We start from the raw sequence: 12768 nt of genomic DNA on the forward strand, positions 1-12768 counted from the left end.
TGAAAAGTCCAAGCTCCTAACCATGGCTTGGTGGCCAGCCCTTACACAAGAACCATCCAGGAGCCCACCCAGAATTGCCTCATTGGGACAAAAAGACATTCCTATCACTCAGGAAATTACAAGGGTTTCAGGACCCCTGTGTCAGGAACCAGGGTCAAAGACCAAATATTAGAACAAAAGATGTTCCTAGTTCTTATCACTTAGAAAATGATAAGGGTTTTAGAAAAAACTCTGTACCAAAAACTGGGGGCAGAAACCAAATATATTTTCTGTTATCTCACACATAATTATCAGTGTGATTATGGCAATGCTTTTGCTTCTCAACTAAAAAGACACTCTCAGAGAAGAAAATAATATTCATGTAACAATTGGGTAAAAACTAAGGGAAAAGGAGTATACATGAGAAAGAATTGGCTGAGGTGAACAGTACTGTGCCATGAGGGATGAAGAATTCAGATAAAGAAAGGATTATGGCTTGTGAGGGATTCCTGCCTATGGGATAAACTCAAGAGGTGGAAGGACATTGGCTTTGAGCAGTTCTGTTGATTCAAGTTGGCTTAGAGCTATTTGAAAAGGAAGGAGCAACTACAGACTAGTCCATATTTGGAGTGTTCGCCTGCTGAATATTTAAAAATCAGAAAATGAGTTATAGCACAGGGTATGACCGTAAAGATAGGGGTTGATTCTATGTATACAATGTGCCAAAAAGAACTTATTTACACCCATACACCCTATTGCAAAGAGCCATTGTGCATTATACCATAGGCTAAATCCTAACCTTCAGTGAGTTGTAGAAAATTGCTAATTTTGGGGTGCCTCAGTGGCTTAGTCGGTTAAGCACCTGCCTTTGGCTCAGGTCGTGATCCCGGGGTTCTGGGAGCGAGCTCTGCATTGGGCTCCCTGCTCAGTGGGGAGCCTGCATCTCCCTCTGCCTCTCCCCTGCTCATGCTTTCTCTCTCTTTCTCACAAATAAATAAATAAAATCTTTAAAAAAACAGAAAGAAAATCGCTAATTTTGATATGTAGAACCTATTTGTCCCATAAATATTTTATCCTAATGTCACCATTTTAAGGAACTCTATTTCACAAAATTTATTTTTAAATTTATTCAAATTATACATAAATCAAGTTTAAACAATCCCCATAGCTGAGTTGCAGAAAATAATTCAGTTATAATTAAAATGTGATTTAACTGCATATACATCAATATTTTTGCTTTTATCTCCTAAATTCAAAACATTATTGGAGAAGAAAGGGATAAAGAAAGGGGGGTAATCAGAAGGGGAAATGAAACATGAGAGACTATGGACTCTGGGAAACAAACTGAGGGCTTCAGAGGGGAGGGGGTTGGGGGAATGGGATAGGCTGGTGATGGGTAGTAAGGAGAGCACGTATTGCATGGTGCACTGAGTGTTATATGCAACTAATGAATCATGGAACTTTACATCAAAAACTAGGGATGTACCGTATGGTGACTAATATAATATAATAAAAAATATTAAAAAAATAAAATAAATAAAAATGTAATTAAATCCTTTTGGACAGAGCCTCAAGAAAAAAAAACATTATGGTATCACAAAGCCATTTTTCTCATAAAACTTCAGAAAAATATCAGTAACATATAAAAGTTATGTTCAAATATATACTTCGTGTCCTCTCAAAATATTAAAATTTATAAGAATTAACTGAACTGAGATAAATAATTTTAAAATGAGCTCATCATTAATATATTATGCCCTATCTAGAAAACTAATCCATTGTAAAACATAGGGAAAACCAATCATTTCTAACTTTGCAAGGCTAGGTCAGATACCGACTCAAAGAATCATTGAAATCTAAGTGTTATATTTCAACTCAAGTAACCAAAATCCTTGACTCAGCTGAGGGCTGATGACACTTTCATCTGAAAATTTAACCCAACCTAGAGGTGGCTGGCCTTGCCCATGTTGTCAATTAATACATGATGTTTCACAGAAATAAGACCTACATCACAATGTTCCGTTTTAAATTTGAAATCTAAAAAATGACTTCTTTGTATTATCTTATAAATATAAAACCAGCTTACATGTGACTTTCTGATTGCCATTTGTCTTCAAAATATATTATGCTTTAGATTTATTTAAATATTCATATTTTAACTAGTAAGAAAGAAATATTTAAAATGAAATGAATGGCCATTTTAGAATTCTCCCATAAACTTCTTCAGAATACCAGCATCTTTCATAATCCTTATCCTATTTTACTTTCTCCCCGAGTTACTCTCATTTACAAATGATCCCCCAAGTCTCCAACACCACATTCACAGGCCACTCTAGGAAGGATACATTGCCTAGCAGGGAGGGTGCAGTCTGTCCACTATGTCACGATTTATTACTCTTAGCTCTGGCTTCACACTTTTCCCCTCTCAGGAAAAATACCTGCATCTCCTATTAAGAGCCACTTTCCACCAGAATATATTTCATTCCAGAGGTCTTGAGGAAAAGACCTAGATGTGGTAGAGAGACAAGATATCAGAGTCTCAACCTTCACTTTTGGCCTGAGATGATATAATTTCTAAGCTTACTATATGTGTGGGAATGATATTTATAATGTCAATTTTCTGGCTAAGGGGAAGGTAACAGTGAGTTTAAGTGGAAGAAGAAATAAAAATCTCACTTTCTATTTTAAAGTTTTTTTTTTTTATCAGACTATCTTAAATTACATGTTTCACTTACACAGGGCAGAAGGACCTTCAGGGGTATCCAATTTTAAACTGATCAGTGGGCAGCATTCTGCTTTGGAATGCCATGCAAACTTATCGGAGGGTAAGAGAAGCCAGAACTAGTTCAGCTATTCCATACTCTTTTTGTATGATTTTAACAGGTTAGATGCCAATCATTTAACATCCATGAAAGAATAAGATATTTTGGAACAAGTCAAGGAATGAGAAAGCTGGTCCTTGAGTTGCTACTTTTGAGGAAAAGAACTGATAGGATAGTCAGTGACTAATCTAAAGGAGTGACTTTTATATGATGCATCAGGAAACCTTTATATCTAACTTTCTCTTAAGCCTGGCTCTGACCTGTGTAGTTATCCAATTGTTTTTAGAATAAATAGAAAATTTATTATTATAATTATGATAAATTAGGAAACCAATTCAGAGGTAAAGACATCTCCATTATGCATGTGGAGCATACATTTTTTATGCAAAGTTGCCACAGCACAGAGATTATGGGAAGAGATTTCCTCACTTCTATATAAGTACGAAAGACTCTGCCCCACCCCATGGATTTATTATCTCATTTTCCAACTCAAGTCCATCAGTTTTATCCAATTCTAATTCATTCCTTAATTTATAACAACCTGGATTATAACCCTTTTCCAAATTTAGTCCTTCTCTGAAAAGTCACTAAACACTTCCTAATTGCCAAATCTAAGCTGGTCCTCTCCTCACTCCTCATTTTTCTTGAAGTCCTCATGATGCTCCTCTTGCCAGGTCTACTCTACCTCTGCACTCCTAAAGCACTGTCTTTGCATAGCAAGCCTGGAACCCAGCCCTTATAGTATCATTTTAATTATTTATATAGGTTTTTTTTATATTTATACAATTTTAGTTATTCACTCAAGTTAATTGACGACTAGGCAAAGGACTTGATGCTAGGGAAACAATAGTGAAGAGGGCGGATGAGATGCCACCCTGAAGGGACTCTGTAGTCTAATGAGAAATACAGAGGAGAAAACAGGAAATTATAACAGAGCGTTAAATACTGTGGAAAAGTCTACATTTTCCTTCCTTGCTAGACTTCAAGTTCCTTGAGGATAAGAACTGTGTTCTGTTTGTCTTTGTATTCCCAGCACCTAAGTCTGTGTTTAGTACAAAGCAGGCACTCAACAAATATTTGCTGAATAAATGAACACATTGTTTATGTGTGTGGTGTGTAGCATGGGTTATGAACACAGTAACCAAGGCCAATGGTTTCCAATAATTTCAGCTTACAGGTGGGCTGAGCACACAGATGTTTGTATCTTAAGATTTCAAAAACAGTAGTAACCATGTACTCCCAAAAGGAAAAAAAAAATACAACCAATCATTTGCAAACTAAAATCCCAATTATTTAGGGCAAACTCCTTCATCCCTGAACTGAAAACAAAATTTAAAGTTCAAATTCTACCAGGGGGTAGGTCACATACTAACATGAGCACATTTGTGCCAACATCCATAGGACCTCTGCTTGCTCCTGAACTTTTGCAGAGAACAGAGCACTGGGTATAGAGGAAAGGGTTGGGCAAGATAAAAACACACAAATGGGGAAGACTCAGGACTCTTGACACTGATTCTCGCCCAGTTCACTATGTTGCCAATGTCTATTCCTGACTCTTAAACTCCTATTTTAAAGGATGGTAAAGAGCTGAGTTCTTGGGCACCAGACTACAAACAACACTCTTCCCCCAAATACAAAGTTTCAGGGAAAATAAGAGGCCAGCAGTACAGTATGGTCATTTTGTGGAATATTTCAGTATTTCATAATAGGATCCAGATATGGGAGCCTATAACTAGTTCAATTCAACTAGGCAATTACTTATTAAACATCGACCATCTACAACACACTATCTTTTGGCCCCATGGTAGCCAAAGCAATTAATAAAATAAAGAAATGAATAAAATAAAAAGCTTAAAATAAACCAGAAGAAGCAATCATTCTGCTACTCATTGTTTGTGAGAATGACTGTGGAGAATTCTTTGCATGACAGTTCCCAAAGTACTCAGCATACTTCTACAACATGTTAGCTTTATTACATTGGATTGAAATTACTGCTTAGTATTCGATTTCACTAGACAGTTCATCAGTCTGGGCTTTTTTTTTTTTTCTGATCACCTACTGGCACTTTGCTGAGTGCTAGTAAAACAGACTGTAATGGGGTGCTCTGGCCTAATGTGAATCCCAAGAGACTTTGACACTAATTACTGAATAAGAAAAATGGACATTTAAATGCTTCTTGCAGTTTGTTTCACTTGAGAAAAAGATTTGAATTCAGTTTTAGGGGCACACTACTCCTTTGTTTTGGAGAAAACATCCTGGAAGATCTTTTGATCTTTTGATTATGTGAAGATGTGTAGGTAAAGCATGGACTCTATTCTATAATGGAGACTCTGGAGATAATATGGCTCCAAAGAGCTTAATCTGCTTTTCATAATCATGTAAAAGGTTGTCTTCACTGTGGCACAGCTCCATCTCTGCAAATTATCTTTTCTTTCACAAAATATTTCTTTCCTGTAAGTGGATTTAAATTGTATTGTCCCTGAAAGTTTTGGTTAAATACCAGGAGATGAATGTGTTTTCTTATTCAAGCAAAAAACCACCAGAGATCAGTGACTGGAAGCCACAGGAAGGACGTGAATGCATCTTAGCTTAGAAAGAAGAATGGACTGGGATTGCTGAAGCTCAAATTGGACTATCCTGTATAAGCCCCATATCTGGGGTCATTCCAGATTAATAAACCCAACTTTGGGGAAAGTACTGATGTTCTGAATTATCTTTGGAGCTAAAGAAAGACCACACCTCTCTGGATGCATATAGGATCACCACAAAAGGAAGAGACTTTTCCACTGTCAGTCTTACCAAAAGATTGACAGGGGCAGGATGTAGACACAGAGAGGGATGAACGTGTGATTGTCTCTGGGCCTGGGGAACAAGGGACCCGTGATCCAGGTATGAGAGACTTGTTCCAGGTATTCCCTCTGTTAGGAGATAAACTGATCCCTGAAACAGATAGATAGGCCTGAGACTGGACAGAGAAGACTCTGCATAATAGAGAATGCTTATGGAAGGCTTTGGCCTATGAACTCAGAGAACTTCTGTATCTAATAAAAATTGTGTGATTCTCCACTTGTACTTCCTTTTTTTTTTTTAACCCAAAGCTATTAGTGAAATCATGCAAATATCACAACTGAACTTCTACTAATTTGGGGAATTGTGCAAGAGTCTGGAATGGCACCTGCGGTAAAGCCATACATGGTAGACTGCAGCACAGTGCTGAAGGATATTAGTGACTGGCAAAAAAAAAAAAAAAAAAAAAAAAAAAAGGCAGTGGTCCAGAACCAGGTAGTTACTTAAGATGTTGAATAACTATTGGCCCAAGATATCTTAGGGATTCAAAAAAAGCATATAAGAAGGGCAAGTTGGTAAAATATTGAAATACTTGCATTGAATAGTGTAGAGATTTGTACTATTTTGAATTAGGTAATGTGATGGGCAAATAGGGTAGTACATTTGAGTTACTGAAATGTAAATAAAACAAGGTTGTTTTATTCTAATTCATTATTATAGATTCTAAATCTTGGCTTTAAGAAGGCTAAATAGTTGAATGTCTATGTAGATCAATGTCTTTTCTGGCACCTTTGGTCTTCTGAGTGGTCCAAATTACCATCATATACAAACAGTATAACAATATCAGTAACAGTAACAAGAAATATATTTTATTCTGTTAGAATATCAATTTCAAAATGAATCATGGAACACTACATCAAAAGCTAATGATGTACTGTATGGTGACTAACACATCATCATAAAAAAAAGGATATTAATTTCAAATATGTCTGTGCATTTCAGATAATACTAGAATTGAAATATCCTTATATGCTTAATACATTGAGATTCTATCGGTAGAAGGAAAAATGTATGTTTCTTATTGCAAGAATAAAATGTTGCCATAATCAGTGTTAATTATGAAAGCTGTTAATTTTAGATAAAAAACAATTACTAAAATTTTTCGATTAATTATACAGAGAAACTGATTGACAACTAAACTTAGCACTAGCTATAGAGTTGTATAGAGGAAATATATGCTTATTTTGAAGTACAAATATTTATAAACAGTTTAATAATGTTGAGATAGAAATCAGATTAGAATTCTAATCTCTGTAGAATTCTGTGGTGTACTAGCTTTCAAGGTATTACACAAATAACCTTGAAGCACTATATTTAGTTTTTATTTCTTTAATTCCATTAGGACATGAACCTTTCTACAAAAAAGAAAATCCCACTTAGGAATTCTCCTCATCTTCTGAGAATGAAGTAAAAGCAAAAGGCTAGCTTTGCTACCTTCAAATTATTACCTCAAAGGGAAATAATCAAGTACTTAAACTCATAATATGAAACAATTTTCTTTTTCCATATCTCAACAGTTATTTTTACTGATGTATGAAGTTTTACCCTTAGGCTATTATTGACTGTAATACTTGGCTTCCAGAGGTGCATCAAAAGGTACATGAGGTATACCTCTAGCTATAAGAGAGAGCAATGCTTATTGACTGGGCTATGCAGTCTTCTTTATAGTGAGGAAGTCTGGATTTCATTTGCCCTCTGCCCTGCCTAAGACAGTAGCAAAACACAGGGGAGAAAGCTTCAAATCATGAAGACCTAGTCAAGGGCAGATGTTGCAGTCCTGTTCTTCCTACAGCATTGCCAGGGCAGGAGTGTAACCTTGAACACTACCCTGAGCAAGCCTTGGAGCCACTCCAGCAGTCAACAGCTGAGTCTTTGTGTGAAGCAAGAACAAGCTCTCCTGGCTCCTTGGGGTACCCGCCATTGCATCTTCCCAGGCGTGGAAGAAAATGCAGCAGTTTAGTAGATAGCTCCATACAAGCCAGATCCAACCATTAAGGACAGATCTCAGTTCACTGAATTCTCAGATAATCTTAAAAAATTTACAAACAAGAACAGTATTTTTTGGCTTTTGCTACACAGAAAATTGTAGCCAAAGAGACCACATTACACGGTCTAGTTTTATTTCCAGTCATAGTCTCTTTATATACCATCTAGATACATTTTTATATTTATTGGATTTTTTTACTCATTATAAAAATAATGTATTATTAGAAATTTGGGGAACTACAAAGAGCAGAGAAATATTGGAGGAAAATACTCCATGTTTCCACCATTCAAAGTTAACCACATTTTGTTTTTGTTTTTAAGATTGTATTTATTTATTTGAGCAAGAGTGAGAGAGAAAGCACAAGTGGAGAGACGGGCAGAGGGAAAGGGAGCTGTGCAAGGAGCTCGATGCAGAGCTCGATCCCAGGACTCCAGGATCATGACCTGAGCCAAAGGCAACCGCTTAACCAACTGAACCACACAGGTGCCCCTCACATTTTGTTTATTTCTAGTCTTTTTAAATGCACATATTGATCTCACAGAATTCTGGTTAGACAATACATACTTGATAAGAGCTCAAATATATAAAAATATCATTACTGAGCTCTTAAATTAATTATATTTACCTGCAATTTGATGAACAGGATGTAAATTTTCCCTCCTCTGATACGAATCAAATGTAACTGTAACAAGTGTTCTAAAGAAGAGAAACAGTGCTATGAACACCTTTAATAATGAGGCTATACCCTCAATTACTGGGACCAATTAAAAATAAAATAGGCTGTTTGGACAATCAAAAAAGTTTAAGGGACAACAAAAAGCGAGGACAGGATTGAATAATAAAGTTCATCTATACAAGATTTCTACTTCAAGACCGGAAGAAGTGGCTGCCTTATCTAATGCATAGAAACCAACACAGAATGTCAAGCAAAATGAAGAAACAGCGGAATACATTCCAAACAAAAGAACAAGATAAAAACTTCAGAAAAAAATTTTTTAATGAAGTAGAGAGAAATATTTTACCTGACAAAGAGTTCCAAATAATGGCCATAAAGATGCTCACTGAATTCAGAGGAATGGAAGAACACAGTGAGAACTTCAACAAAGGGACAGAAAATATAGGAAAGTTCCAAGCAGAAAAAAATGGAATTAAAGAATACAATAAATAAACTGAGAAATACACTAAAGGGTTTCAGCAGGAGACTAGATGAAGCAGAAGAAAGGATCAGTGAACTCAAAGACAGAGCAGAGGAATGCACCCATTAGGGCAGCAAAAAGAAAAAAAGAACAAAAATAAGTAAAAATAGCTTAAGGACTTACTGGACAACATCAAGCTAACATTTGCATTATAAGAATCCCAGAATAAGAAGGAGAGAGAGAGAGAGAGAAAGAAGCAGAAAAACTTATCTGAGGAAATAATGGCTTGAAACTTCCCTAGCCTGGGAATAGAAACAGATATTCAGATCTGGGAGGCCCACAGAGTTTCAAATAAGATGAATCCAAAGAGATCCACACCAAAACACACTATAATTAAAACATCAAAAGTTAAAGACAAGAAGAGAATCTTAGAGGTAGCAAGAAAACAAACAAACAAACAAAAACACAGCTTGTTACATACAAGGGAATCTTCTTAAGACTCTAAGCAGATTTTCAGCAGAAACTTTGCAGGCCAGAAGAGAGTAGCATGATATATTCAAAGTGCTGAAAGAAAAAAAATCTAATCAAGAATACCCCATCCAGCAAAGTTATTCAGAACTGAAGGAGAGAAGAGTTTTCTAGATAAGGAAAAACTAAAGGAGTCCATCACCACTCAACTGGCCTTAAAAGAAAGGTTAAAAGGACTTCTTTAAGCTGAAAAGAAGGGGCACAAATTAGTAGCAAGAAAACATATGAAAGTATACCTCTAACTGGTAAAGGTAAAAATATATTAAAGGTAGTAGATTAATCACTTGCAAAACCAGTGTGAAGTCAAAAGGCAAAAGTCTTGAAGGCCATGGTGATAAACCATTCTCCTCCTCAACTTACTGAAAGGGACTATATCTTGTCGACCATTCCAGTATAATCTTATCAGAGGCAGGAGGACAAGTCCATCCAGCTTTCCTTTTTGTGCTCTGACTCTAGAGGAGCAGAACACACATTCTATCCTGCTTCTCCAGTCAACTTCTCTCTTTATTTCATCTACAAAATGTGGATACTTGAGATTTATCTATATCACCATTCTGAAGCTGAAAGCCAGGTTGCTGTGGAACCCTGAGCAACTGTTAGATAAAGGAATGGCATAATAATTAATTCTCTGGAATCAAGCTTAGGTATCATTTATCATTTGTTCTTTCAAAAGTCAAAGAAGTTATATTAGTTGTACAGTACATACAAAGTTTTAACATCTGTGGGTATTCAATAATAGAATTTCAACTTTCTGGGAGCCTGCTTCTTCCTCTCCCACTCCCCCTGCTTGTGTTCCCTCTCTCGCTGGCTGTCTCTCTCTCTGTCAAATAAATAAATAAAATCTTAAAAAAAAAAAAAGAATATCAACTTTCCTATAAGGATTCCAGCTCTGATGATTACTTTTTCACATTAGAAAGTGTAGCTTTTGACAATAATGTGATTTTCATTATTTTCTTCTGTTACAATATTTTAAAACTTGGTCTGGAATAATTGAAAATGCAACACTCTAATGTACACACACACATAAAAATGCACTTAGGTAACAGTTAATATGGAGACATCAATGGCTTTGAAGTCAGTACCTTCTATGAGTGATTTTAACCGGTCCTTAGGCAGGTTCTTATCTCCCCCTTGTAGTTACCCTATTACAAGGTACTGCCACTAATACGGAACAAAGACAGATATAGACAAGGGATTGTATTCTATTGGGTCAAAGCACACAGCAAGTGTACTGTACTTAAGAGTAATGTGAGAAGAAAATAGCAATTCCCAAGGCTCCTTAAGAATTTAGAACACCAGGTCAAGATTTGAAGCTGACAGCTTCAGTGGGTGTGAGATGGCTGCCAGGCAATGACCCCACAAGCCCTGTTGGACAAATTAATCCCAAAGGTACCACAGGCAGAAGATGACCCAATTACTGAGAAGAAGTTCAGGCATATAAAAGACAATGATGAGAACAGGCCACAAGGACTCAAATATCAGAACAATTGAGATTGTCAGATTTTGATTATAAGTCAAAATCAGAAACTTCTCAAAGAGAAAAGAATAAAATGCCTTATTGAAAATCAGTGTCCTGATGCTCCTGGGGGTAAGAACAATCCTCCAGGTTTCAAATGAAAAAGGAAACTCCGCGTTCATTATGTCATCACCCCACTGCTAGCTGGAACTGATATGAAATAGAGAAGGCAGGTAACGATGACCCAGAAAAGGGATGTGCAGACTAAGAGTCTGATGACAAGTATCTTGATTTTGTTGAATTTTTTATTTATTGCCTCTTCTGACTACCTGTTCTTTCAATATTGATTTTCTTTTAAATGGTCTTTGCCCTTTTAAAATTGATCTTAAAAACTGTTCTTTGCCAAATATCTGCACTGCTTCTGATGTTCCATTTAATGACATTTAAAGTATTTATTTTCTTACTCCCTCCCCTTCCCCCCGCCAAAGGAAACAAGTGACTCTGCCTTAATTCTATTATAGGAGAAAACTGGAAAAATAAAGAAAACCAAATTTATTTGTTGTCACTAAGCAAAACTGCTTAGTGACTCTATAAAATGTTCATGAAGTATATTCCCCCAACTATTTTTAAACAGTTTCTTAATTTCAAAATTATGAAGTTGTTAAAATCACTCTGATTTATGCTCAGAAAAGACTTAGAAAAAGAGCAGTCTGTATGCAATTTGTTTAGTCACCCAAACCTTTATCTACTGGTGACCATACCGGACTTTAGACCGATTTCATGTTTTTAAATGCATAAGTGGGTAGAAGGTGTTTTTGCTGGCAGTCAACCATCCTATGTACATAGAGGTTATGGTGAAAGTGACAGGCAAGATGGGGCAGTGCATGGTAGGATCCAACTACTTAGGCTACACTGGATTTGTTAGTTTGAACTCTTGGAACACTATTTACTTCAACTAGTAAAATTAATATGGGATTATACCACCAAGAAAAATTAAGCATTTTGAAAGGGACCATCTTTCAATCACAAACGTCTGTCTGTTCAAAAAATGCATTGAAACACCTATCAAGTTCTTTCTTCCTTCTCTCTCCTCTCACCTCAAAGACCCAGATGAGGAATGTAAAGAATACTAAAGTAGTAAACATATCCACAGTATACTGGAGTAATTTTTAAAAGACTCATGCCAAACACACAAGAATGCTTGCCTATTTGGGGATGAGAGGGGAAGAAATGGAAATAGAGGGAGGAAAATACATACATACATACATACATACATACATACATACATACATACAAGAAAGGAGCCTCTCAAAACCAGCGAAGAGTGTTAACATGCCATGACTTGAGGAGAGTAATTAACTCAACTCTCTACATCTAAGAGTAGAAAAAAGATTAAAAAACAATTTTTGTTTTGAAACTACTCTGTGATGACGAATAATGAGGTATTATGTTCCATGACAACAGCCTCATAAAAGATTCTCAAGTAGCTCCAAGAGGGGCATTCAAGAGCTTAGTCTGGTTATGAGGAGAGAAGGAAAGAAAATTCCCTGGAAAGCTGTTAACTATGGATCTAAGCTCCTCCTATCCTTATAGTGACTGGACAAGATTGAAAGGAGACTATATTTGCTTTGCAAAAATTTCCCTCTTCTGCCTTCTCATAAATTGCTTTTCTAAGTCTCTTATGCTTCTTTCTGAACCTATATCTAAATTATGTCACACTAAGTTATTATTGACTGATACAGACCCCGTTGTCAGAAAGAAATGAACTTCCAATACAGCTGTGTTTAAGAGAGACACACAACAAAAACACTCAGGGAGCTTTTGCCAAAATCCATATGTCCCAGCTCTACCTCTGTAGACTCTGATTCAGTAAATCTGTATTTATGTAGTAGTCGAATGGAAAAGAAAGAAGTAAAGTGTTTCTTAGAATGCTAAGAAACTTATATGTTCAGCTGCTCCTGAGCATTTATCCAAGGATATCTCTTCACTTCCCAGTCCTACCACATCAGCTTT

The 12768-nt window shown here is 36.2% G+C and overlaps 1 protein-coding gene across 1 annotated transcript in view; it reads right to left on the reverse strand.

The window, feature by feature from the left end:
- Positions 1-12768, reverse strand: part of LOC148110770 (uncharacterized) — an 82169-nt gene that overhangs the window by 1022 nt on the left and 68379 nt on the right. The window lies entirely within an intron of this gene.

Source organism: Ursus americanus, chromosome 1 (genome assembly GCF_024610735.1).
Source record: "Ursus americanus isolate L20-20 chromosome 1, mUrsAme1.1.p, whole genome shotgun sequence".
In the NCBI taxonomy this organism is placed as follows: domain Eukaryota; kingdom Metazoa; phylum Chordata; class Mammalia; order Carnivora; family Ursidae; genus Ursus; species Ursus americanus.